A 10,762-nucleotide genomic window follows, 5' to 3' on the forward strand; every position below is an offset into this window, starting at 1 on the left:
GGTATATGACTTTATTTCTGGGTTCTCTGTTTCATTTCACTGATCCATGTACCATTTTTGTGCCAGTACCATGCAGTTTTTATTAGTATGGCCTTGTAATATAAATTGAAGTTAGGCAATGTGATGCCTCCAGATTTGTTCTTTCTGCTTAGGAGTGCTTTGGCTATTTGGGCTATTTGTTGTTGTTCCATATGAATTTTAGGATTGTTTTTCTAATTCTGTGAAAAAAAGACATTGGTAATTTGATAGGAACTGCATTGAATCTGTAGATTGCTTTGGGCAATATTGCCATTTTAATAATATTGATTCTTCTAATCCATGAGAGTGGGATATTTTTCTATTTTATTGGGCCAGCTACAATTTATTTCATCACTGTTTTGTAGTTTCTGTTGTAGAGATCTTTGTTAAATGTATTCCTAAGTGTTTAACTTTTTTGTGTGACTACTGTAAATAGATTGAGTTCTTAATTTGGTTCTCAGTTTGAACATTATTGGTGTATATAAATACTACTAATTTTGTATATTGATTTTGTATCCTGAGACTTTACAGAAGTTGCTTATTAACTCTAGGAGTCTTCTGGAGGAGCCTTTAGGGTTTTCTAAGTATATTGTTGTGTCATCAGCAAACAGAGATAATTGACATCCTCTTTTCTAATTTGGATGTCTTTTATTTCTTTTCTTGCCTCATCGTTCTGGCTTGGGCTACCAGTACTATGTTGAATAAGAGTGATGAGAGTGGACAAACTTATCTTGTTCTAGACCTGAAGTGAAATGCTTTCAACTTTTCTTCATTCAGTATGATGTTGACTGTGGGGTTGTCATATATGGCTCTTATTATTTCGGGATATGTTCTATGTATGCCTAGTTTGTTGAGGGTTTTTTAAAATCATGAAGTGATGTTATGTTGCATTTTATCAAATACTTATTTTACATCTACTGAGATGATCAGAAAGTTTTTATTCTTTGTTCTGTTTACATGGTGAATCGTGTTTATTAATTTGCATATGTTGAATCATCCTTGCCTCCTTGGAATAAAGCCCACGTGATTTTGATGGATTTTTTTTTATGTTTTGTTGGATTCAGTTTGATAATATTTTGCTGAGGATATTTGCTCCTGCATTTGTCAGGAATATTGGTTTGTAGATTTCTTTTCTTGTGTCCTTATCTGGTTTTTCATATCAGGCTGACACTGGATTCACAGAATGAGTTAGGGAGAGATCCCTACTCCTTAATTTTTGGAATAGTTTCAGTAAGATTGGTATTAGCTCTTTGCATGTCTGGTAAAATCTGGCTGTGTATCTGTCTGGTCCTGGTCTTTTTTGTTGTTATTGGGAGATTTTTTATTACTGATTTGATTTCATTACTAAGTATTCCAATAAACATACAAAAAAAATCCTGAACATCACTAATCATCAGAGAAATGCAAATTAAAACCACAATGAGATATTATATCAGTCAGGGTGGCTATTATCACAAAGTTAAAAAACAACATATGTTACTGTGGATACAGAGTGAAGAGAAGGCTTATACACTGTTGGAGGGAATGTAAATTAGTTCAACTTCTATGGAAAACAGTATGGCAATATCCCAAAGAAGTAAAAATAGAAGTACCATTTGATTCAAAAATCCCACTACTGGGTATCTACCTAAAGAAAAATAATCCATTATATACAAAATAACCTGCACTCATATGTTCATCGCAGCACTATTCACAATAGCAAAGTCATGGAACCAACCTAAGTGTTCACCAAGGGTTGGTGGACACGTCACAGTTTCTCTATACACATACATACCACATTTTCTTTATATTATATATATATATACACACACACATACACATACATAGTGGAATACTGTTCGGCCATAAAAAAGAATAAAATCATGTTCTTTGCAGCAACCTAGATGGAGCTGGAGGCCATTATCCTAAGTAAACTAACTCAAAAGTAGAAAATCAAATATCACATGTTCTCATTTAAAAGCGCGAGCTAAACAATGAGTGCACATGGACATAAAGGTGGAGATAATAGACACTGGGGACTACAAAAGAAGGGAGCATGGGAGAAGGGTGAGAATTGAAAAATGTTCAATATTTTGATGATGAGTACACCAGAAGCCCAATCTCAACCACTATGCACATAGTACATATGTAACAAACAAGCACATGTATCCTCTGAATCTAAAATAAAAATGTAAAAAACAGTTTTATTCACAACAGTATCAAAAAGAAAAAATTTTGTAGTGAATTTATCAAAGGAGAAAACTTATACTCTGAAAACTATAAAACATTGTTGAAAGAAATTAAAGAAAATCTAAACAAATGGAAAAATATCCCGTGTTCACAGATCTAAAGACTTAACATTGTAATGATGGGAGTACTTTCCAAATTGATCTATAATCCCTCTCAGAATTGCAGCTGAGTTATCTGCAGAAATTCACAAGATGATTCTAAAAGTCACATTTATTACAAAGGACTTTTATGCTGTTTTAGTTGCAATCCTGATACAGAAAAATATAGTAGGAGAAATTACACTGCTGTATTTCAAAATTTACTGCAAAACAACAATATCAAAACATTACTGGCATAAGAATAGACATATAGACTAATGGAATAACTTTGAGAATTCAGAATTAAATCCATACATCTAAGGTCAACTCATTTCCAACGAGGGTGTCAGGTCATTCATTGGGGGAAAGAAATGGTGGTGAAATAACTGGATATTTACATGCAAAAGAATGAAGTGGGACCCTTACTTCATACCATATAAAGAAATTAACTTAAAATGAGTCAAAGACCTAAATTTAAGTGCTAAAACTGTAAAACTCTTAGAATAAAACATAGGGATAACATTTGCATGACCTCGACTTTGGCAAAAAAAAAACTTACATATGACACTAAAAGCATGACCAACCAAAAAAATTAGATAAATTGGACTTCATAAAAATTAGGCCAGGTGTGGTGGCTCATGCCTGTAATCCCAGCACTTTGGGAGGCTGAGGAGGGCAGATCACTTGAATTTGGGGGTTCGAGACCAGCCTGGCCAATATGGTGAAACCTCGTCTCTACTAAAAATACAAAAAATTAGCTAGGCATGGTGGCGGGCACCTGTAATCCCAGCTACTTGAAAGACTGAGGTGGGAGAATCACTTGAACCTGGGTGACAGCGGTTGCAGTGAGCCAAGATTGTACCACTAAACTCCAGCCTGGGCATGACAGAGTGAGACTTCATAAAAAAAAAAAAAAATTAAAAGCTTTTGTAATTCAAAGGACACTATTAAAAAAGTGAAAAGACAATCCACAGAATAAGAAAATACTTTCAGATCATATATCTGATAAGGGACTTGTATCTAGAATATACAAAGAACTACAACTCAATATTGAAAAGACAAATAACACAATTAAAAATAGACAAAAGATCTGAATAGATATTTCCCATATTCCTCTGCCACTTCACTCCCTTTAAGAAATCATTTCTTCCTCTATCAAGACAAGTTGCTCTTTCAAGTTTTCTTATAATCTGCCCATACTCCAACTCTTCATGATTGAACACAGCCTAGTCTTTGTAAATGCTATGTTCTTTACAGCTAAACAAAATAGAAAATGGAGTTTGGGAAAAGTGCCAGACAGGAGACAGGACTAACTTGCAACTCCCACTCAGACAGAGCAGTATGTAGAAATTCACATTGTGAACTTTTGCTCTAAGAACTACCACAAGAACATACCAGAAAAGCCATGAGAATTCACAGACCCTTTGAAGGAGGTGGATTGCCATTGCAGGCTCCATGGGACAGCTGAGGAACTGTGAGTCCGCTTGCTTTCTCTGCTGGGAGGCTTGTGTGTAGCCTGGGCCAAGTTCTCAGCCCTGCTTACCAGTTGCCTGGAAATAAACTTGGTGCTGTTGGGGGAGCACAGCGGGAGTGAGACCAGCCTTTTGGGGTATGGGTTGTGTGGGAGCTGGGTGAGGCCTGTGTCTGCCGGCTTTCCCCCACTTCCCTGGCAACCTGTGCGATGCAATAGAGGCCACCATGATCCTGCCAGGAACTTAACTCCATTGGCCTGGGAACCACACCCCCATCCCCCATAACAGCTGCAGCAAGCCCCACCCAAGGAGAGTCTGAGCTCAGACACACCTAGCCTTGCCCCATCCTGATGGTCTTTCTCTTCCCACCTTGGTAACTGAAGACAAAGGACATAATCTCTTTGGAGCTCTATGGCCCTGCCTACCACCTGAGAAATCTGAATACTTATCCAAAGGTAATCCTAGGGCAAGACTGTATTCTCCCTACATTACCACAGCTGCTGCATTCTTGGAAGTGCCACCTCCTGGCTAGAGGCCAACCAACACAAAACCAACACACGTAATAAAAATACCACCAATTCTCAGGAAGACCCATCTTTAGGGGAAGAAGGAGAGCACCACATCAAGCAAGCACCCCATGGGTAAAAAGAATCTGAACAGCAGCCCATGAGTCCCAGATCTTCCCTCAGTCACAGTCTAACCAAATGAGAAGGAACCAGAAAAATAATTCAGGCAATATGACAAAACAAGTTCTTTAATGCACCCAAAAGATCACACTAGGTCACCAGCAATAGATCCAAACCAAGAATAAATCCCTGAATTGCCAGAAAGAGAATTCAGAAGGTCGATTGTTAAGCTAATAAAGGAGGCACCAGCGAAAAGGTAAGTCCAACTTAATGAAATAAAAAAAATATATATATAGGATATAAATGAAAAAATCTTCAGTGAAATACATAGCATAAATAAAAGGCAATTATAACTTCTGGAAATGAAGGATACATTTAGAGAAATGCAAAATGAACTGGAAAGTATCAGCAATAGAATCGAACAAGTAGAAGAAAGATTTTAAGAGCTCAAAGACAAGGCTTTCAAATTAACCCGATCTGACAAAGACAAAGAAAAAAATAATTTTAAAAATGAACAAAGCCTCCAAGAAGTTTGGGATTATGTTAAACAACCAAACCTAAGAATAATTGGTGTTCCCAAGGAAGAAGAGAAATCGTTTGGAAAACATATTGAAGGGAATAATCAAGAAAACTTCCCTGGCCTTGCTGGAGATCTAGACATTCAAATCCAAGAAGCTCAAAGAACACCTGGGAAATTCATCACAAAAAGATCATTACCTAGACACATAGTCATCAGGTTATCTAAAGTAAAGATGAAGGAAAGGACTTTAAGAACCATAAGGCAAAAGCATCAGGTAACCTATAAATTAGGGAAACCTATCAGATTAACAGCAGATTTCTCAGCAGAAACCCTACAAGTTAGAATGGATTCGGGTTCTATCTTTAGCCTCCTTAAACAAAACAATTACCAGCCAAGAATTTTGAATCCAGTGAAACTAAGCTTCATAAATGAAGGAAAGATACAGTCTTTTCCAGACAAACAAATGCTGAGAGAATTCACCACTATCAAGCTAGTACTACAAGTACTGCTAAAAATAAGTTCTAAATCTCAAAACAAATCTTTGAAATACACAAAATGAAATCTCCTTAAAGCGTACATCTCACAGGATCTATGAAACAATAACACAATGAAAAAACCTAGATGTTCAGGTGACAAATAGCATGGTAAATAGAATAGTACCTCAAATCTCAATAATAACATTGAATGTAAATGGCCTAGATGATCCACTTAAAAGATACAGAATGGCTCTTTCCCTAAGTAGCCTGAGATAATCTGTGAAAATGGTTCCCTATACACTTGACTAGGAGAACCCCATAAAATCATGCAACTCAAGAGGTTCCAATCTTCGTATTCACCTTAAGAACACTTGTGAAACTGCCCAGGCCATCAAGGGTATGCATATATGAAAAGCCACAAAATATCTGAAAGATGTCACTTTACAGAAACCGTGCGTACCATTCCGACGTTACAATGGTGGAGTTGGCAGGTGTGCCCAGGCGAAGCAGTGGGGCTAGACACAAGGTTGGTGGCCCAAAAAGAGTGCTGAATTTTTGCTGCACATGCTTAAAAATGCAGAGAGTAATGGTGAACTTAAGGGTTTAGATGTAGACTCTCTGGTCATTGAGCATATCCAAGTGAATAAAGCACCTAAGATGTGCCGCCAGACCTACAGAGCTCATAGTCGGATTAACCCATACATGAGCTCTCCCTGCCACATTGAGATGATCCTTACTGAAAAGGAACAGATTGTTCCTAAACCAGAAGAAGAAGTTGCCCAGAAGAAAAAGACATCCCAGAAGAAACTGATGAAACAAAATCTTACGGCATGGGAGTAAATTCGGCATTAAAATAAATGCAATTAAAAGGAAAAAGAAAAGGCACAGAATGGCAGAATGGTTGAGAATTCAGCAAACAAATATCTGCTGTTTCCAAGAGACTCACCTGACACATAAGGATTCACATAAACTTAAGGTAAAGGAGTAGAAAAATATATTCCAGGCAAATGGACACCAAAAGCAAGCAGGAGTAGCTATTCTTGTATCAGACAAAACAAACTTAAAAGCAACAGCAGTTAAAAAAGACAAAGAGGCATATTATATAATGATAAAAGGCCTAGTCCAACAGAAAAGCATCACAATCCCAAATATATATGCACCCAATACTGAAGCTCCCAAATTTTTAAAAACAATTATTATTAGACCTAAGAGATGAGATAGACAGCAATGCAATAATATTGGGGGACTTTTATCCACTGACATAGCATTAAATGCCTATGTAAAAAAGTCTGAAAGAGCACAAAGAGACAATCTAAGCTCATACCTCAAAGAACTAGAGAAACAAGAACAAACCAAACCCAGCAAAAGTAAAGAAATAACAAAGAGCCTAGAAGAACTAAATGAAATTTAAACAACAACAACAAAAAAGAAAATACAGAAGGTAAATAAAACAAAAACTGGTTCTTTGAAAAGATAAACAAAACTGATAGACCATTAGCAAGATTAACCAAGAAAAGAAGAGAGAAGATCCAAATAGCTCAGTTAGAAATGAAACAGGAGATATGTCAACCGAAACCACAGAAGTACAAAAGATAATTAAAGGTTACTATGAACATCTTTACTTGCACAAACTAGAACACCTAGAGGAGATGGATAAATTCCTGGAAACATATAACTCTCCTAGATTAGACCAGAAATAAAGAGAGACTCTTAACAGACAAATAACAAGCAGTAAGATTGAAATGGTAATTTGAGTTACCAAACAAGAAAAACTCCAGGACCAGATGGATTCACAGATGAATTTTATCAGACATTCAAAGAAGAATTGGCACCAATCCTACTGACACTATTCCACAGATAGAGAAAGAAGGAATCCTCCCTAAATCATTCTATGAAGCCAGTATCACCTTAATACCCAAACCAGGAAAGAACATAACGAAAAAAGAAAAATACAGACCAAGATCCCTGATAAACATAGATACAAAAATCCTCAGCAAAATACTAGCTAACTGAATCCAACATCAAATCAAAAAGATAATCCACTACGATCAAGTTTGTTTCATACCAGAGATGCAGGGATTGTGTAACATACTCAAGTCAATAAATGTGATACACCACATAAACATAAACAGAATTAAAAACAAAAATCACATGGTCATCTCAATAGAGGTAGAAAAAGCATTTGACAAAATCCAACATCGCTTTATGATTAAAACCCTCAGCAAAATCGGCATAGAAGGGACATACATTGGGGTAATAAAAGCCATCTATGACAAACCCACAGCCAACATTATACAGAAAAGAGAAAAGTTGAAAGCATTCCCCCTGAGAACTAGAACAAGGATGCCTACTTTCACCACTTCTATTCAACGTAGTACTGAAAGTCCTACCCAGAGCAGATAAGAACCAGAAATAAAGGGCATCCAAACTGGTAAAGGCAAGGTCAAACTCTTGCTGTTTGCTGCTGATATGATCATATAAAGACTCATCCAAAAAGCTCCTAGAACAGGCAAATAAATTCAGCAGTTTCAGGATACAAAATTAATGTACACAAATCAATAGCTCTGCTATACACCAACAGTGACCAAGTTGAGAATCAAATCAAGAACTCAACATCTTTTACAATAGCTAAAAAATACTTAGGAATATACCTAAACAAGTACCTCTACAAAAAAAACTACAAAACGCTGCTTAAAAAAATCATAGACAACACAAACAAATGGAAACACATCCCATACTTATGGGTGGGTAGAATCATTATGGTGAAAATGACCATACTGCCAAAAGAAATCTACAAATTCAATGCAATTCCCATCAAAATACCATCATCAGTCTTCACACATCTAGGAAAAACAATCCAAAATTCATATGGAACCAAAAAAAGAGCCCACATAGCCAAAGCAAGACTAAGCAAAAAGGACAAATCTGGAGGCATCACATTACCTGACTTCAAACTATACTATAAGGTCATAGTCACCAAAACAGCATGGTACTGGTATAAAAATAGGTATATAGACCAATGGAACAGAATAAAGAATTAGAAATCCACCCAAATACTTACAGTTAACTTATCTTCAACAAAGCAAATAAAAACATAAAGGGGGAAAGGATACCCTATTTAACAATTGGTGCTGGGATAATTGACAAGCCACATGTAGAAGAATGAAACTGGATCCTTATCTCTCATCTTACACAAAAATCAACTTAAGATGGATTAAATACTTAAATCTAAGACCTGAAACCATAAAAATTCTAGAAGATAACATTGGAAAAACCCTTCTAGGCTTTGAGACAAAGACTTCATGATCAAGAACCCAAAAGCACATGTAACAAAAACAAAGATAAATAGATGGGACTTGATTAAATTAAAATACTTCTGCATAGAAAAAGGAACAATCAACAGAGTAAACAGACCACCCACAGAGTAGGAGAAAATCTTCACAATCTATATGTCTGACAAAAGATTAATATCCTGACTCTACAAGGAACTCAAATCAGCAAGAAAAAAACAAACAATTCCATCAAAAAGTAGGCTAAGGATATGAATAGACAGGTCTCAAAAAAAGATATACACATGACCAACAAACATAGGAAAAAATGCTCATCCTCACTAATGATCAGGTAAATGCATATCAAAATGACAATGTGATACCACCTTACTCCTGCAAGAATGGCCATAATGAAAAAATCAAAAAATAATAGAAGTTGGCACGGATGTGGTGAAAAGGGAACACTTTTACATCGTTGGCGGGAATGTAAACTAGTACCACTAGAACGGAAAGCCAAACATTGTACGTTTTCACTCATAAATGGGAGCTAAGCTATAAGGATGCAAAGGAATAAGAATGATACAATGGACTTTGAGGACTCAGGGGAAAGGATGGCAGAGGTGAGGGATAAAAGACTACACATTGGGTACAGTGTATGGTGCTCTGGTGATGGGTGCACCAAAATCTCATAAATCACCACTAGAGAACTTATTCATGTAACAAAAGACCACCTGTTTCCCAAAACCCTATTGAAACAAACATAAAATAAAATACGGGAAAAATAGCACGCAGCATCTACCAATGTCTAAAGGCCCTTAGATAGTTTATTTTCACAAGTCTTCTGAATAGATGGATGCCCTCTCTTGTCCTCATTAATTTTCCAAACAGAAAGACAGTTTAAGCATCATTTTCTCCTCCACATAGAGATCTGGTCTTTTTCCTCTTCTAACCTCTTTTTTTAACTGGACTATGTACCATGTTATATTGTGCTCTAATTATTCATAGGCCTATATTATTATTGCCTCAAAAAGATTCATTTTCTGAAGGTAGGAATTATTCATTTACTTCTATTTTATGACCCACAGTGCTGTTTGCATCAAAAATTCAATGTCTTCATTGACTAATATACTACTTTATTGGCTTTGATATTGCATAAGAAATGTCACAGAACTGTAAATGATGTTTAAAACAATAGTAAGAAAGAGAGTAACTCAAAATTAGAGGATTACTATAACATATCATAAAAAAAATATATCTTAGAACAGCCTAGAAGCAAGTCTCATTTAAAATATCATTTTTAAATTTCACAAATAACTAGAACTTTAATGTCCACCAGAATGCAGGTTTGAATGGAAAGGTTGATACTGGGTTCTAAGTTGGCTTTCCATTCCTTGGTCATAAAAGCTAACTGTACCACTCCTGACAGCCACAGGTTATTTTGGCATTTCTTTAGATTTATAATACAAGCAACACATTATTTCCAGTGTCTGGGCTGCCTGAAATAAGAAGTTCTACCTCGGTGTTGCAGGCAGTTAGTGAATAGATGAACCCTAGTCAGGCAAGAAGGCAGTTTTAGTCTTTCCACGTGCCAAACCTAAAGCAAAGGTGGCTAGAAATGGACCGAGAGAGTCTCATAAAAACACGAACTAACTTGAACCTCACTTAAAGATAAACCAAACATCATCATGCGGTTTGAAATCATCTAAACCCCCATCTTTCTTTATTAGTTCTGTTTTTCTTTTTTGTTATTGCTGTTGTTTTTAATACCCTTCAAACTCTTCTGGGTTACAGTCTAAATTGGAAGTGCCAGAATCACAACACAAATACTGCCATTATTTTCATGGCCTACCCAGAGTGGGAAACACTGGAAATATCAAGACATTATAATTAAAGTTCATCAAATTACAATCTCTGTAACAACGAATACAAATAACAAATAACAACACAAATGTTACCATTATTTTCATGGCCTACCCAGAGTGGGAAGCAATGGAAATATCAAGACACCATAATTAAAGTTCATCAAATTACAATTTCTGTAACAAAGAATACAAATAATAAGACAGTAGCCAGTG

The 10,762-nt window shown here is 36.1% G+C and overlaps 1 pseudogene; it reads left to right on the forward strand.

Annotated features, from left to right (window-relative positions):
* Window positions 1-5,703: 5,703 nt before the first annotated feature.
* Window positions 5,704-6,294, forward strand: LOC101175871 (annotated as a pseudogene).
* Window positions 6,295-10,762: the final 4,468 nt, after the last annotated feature.

The sequence above is a fragment of the Nomascus leucogenys genome, chromosome 18 (genome assembly GCF_006542625.1).
Source record: "Nomascus leucogenys isolate Asia chromosome 18, Asia_NLE_v1, whole genome shotgun sequence".
NCBI classification, from domain to species: domain Eukaryota; kingdom Metazoa; phylum Chordata; class Mammalia; order Primates; family Hylobatidae; genus Nomascus; species Nomascus leucogenys.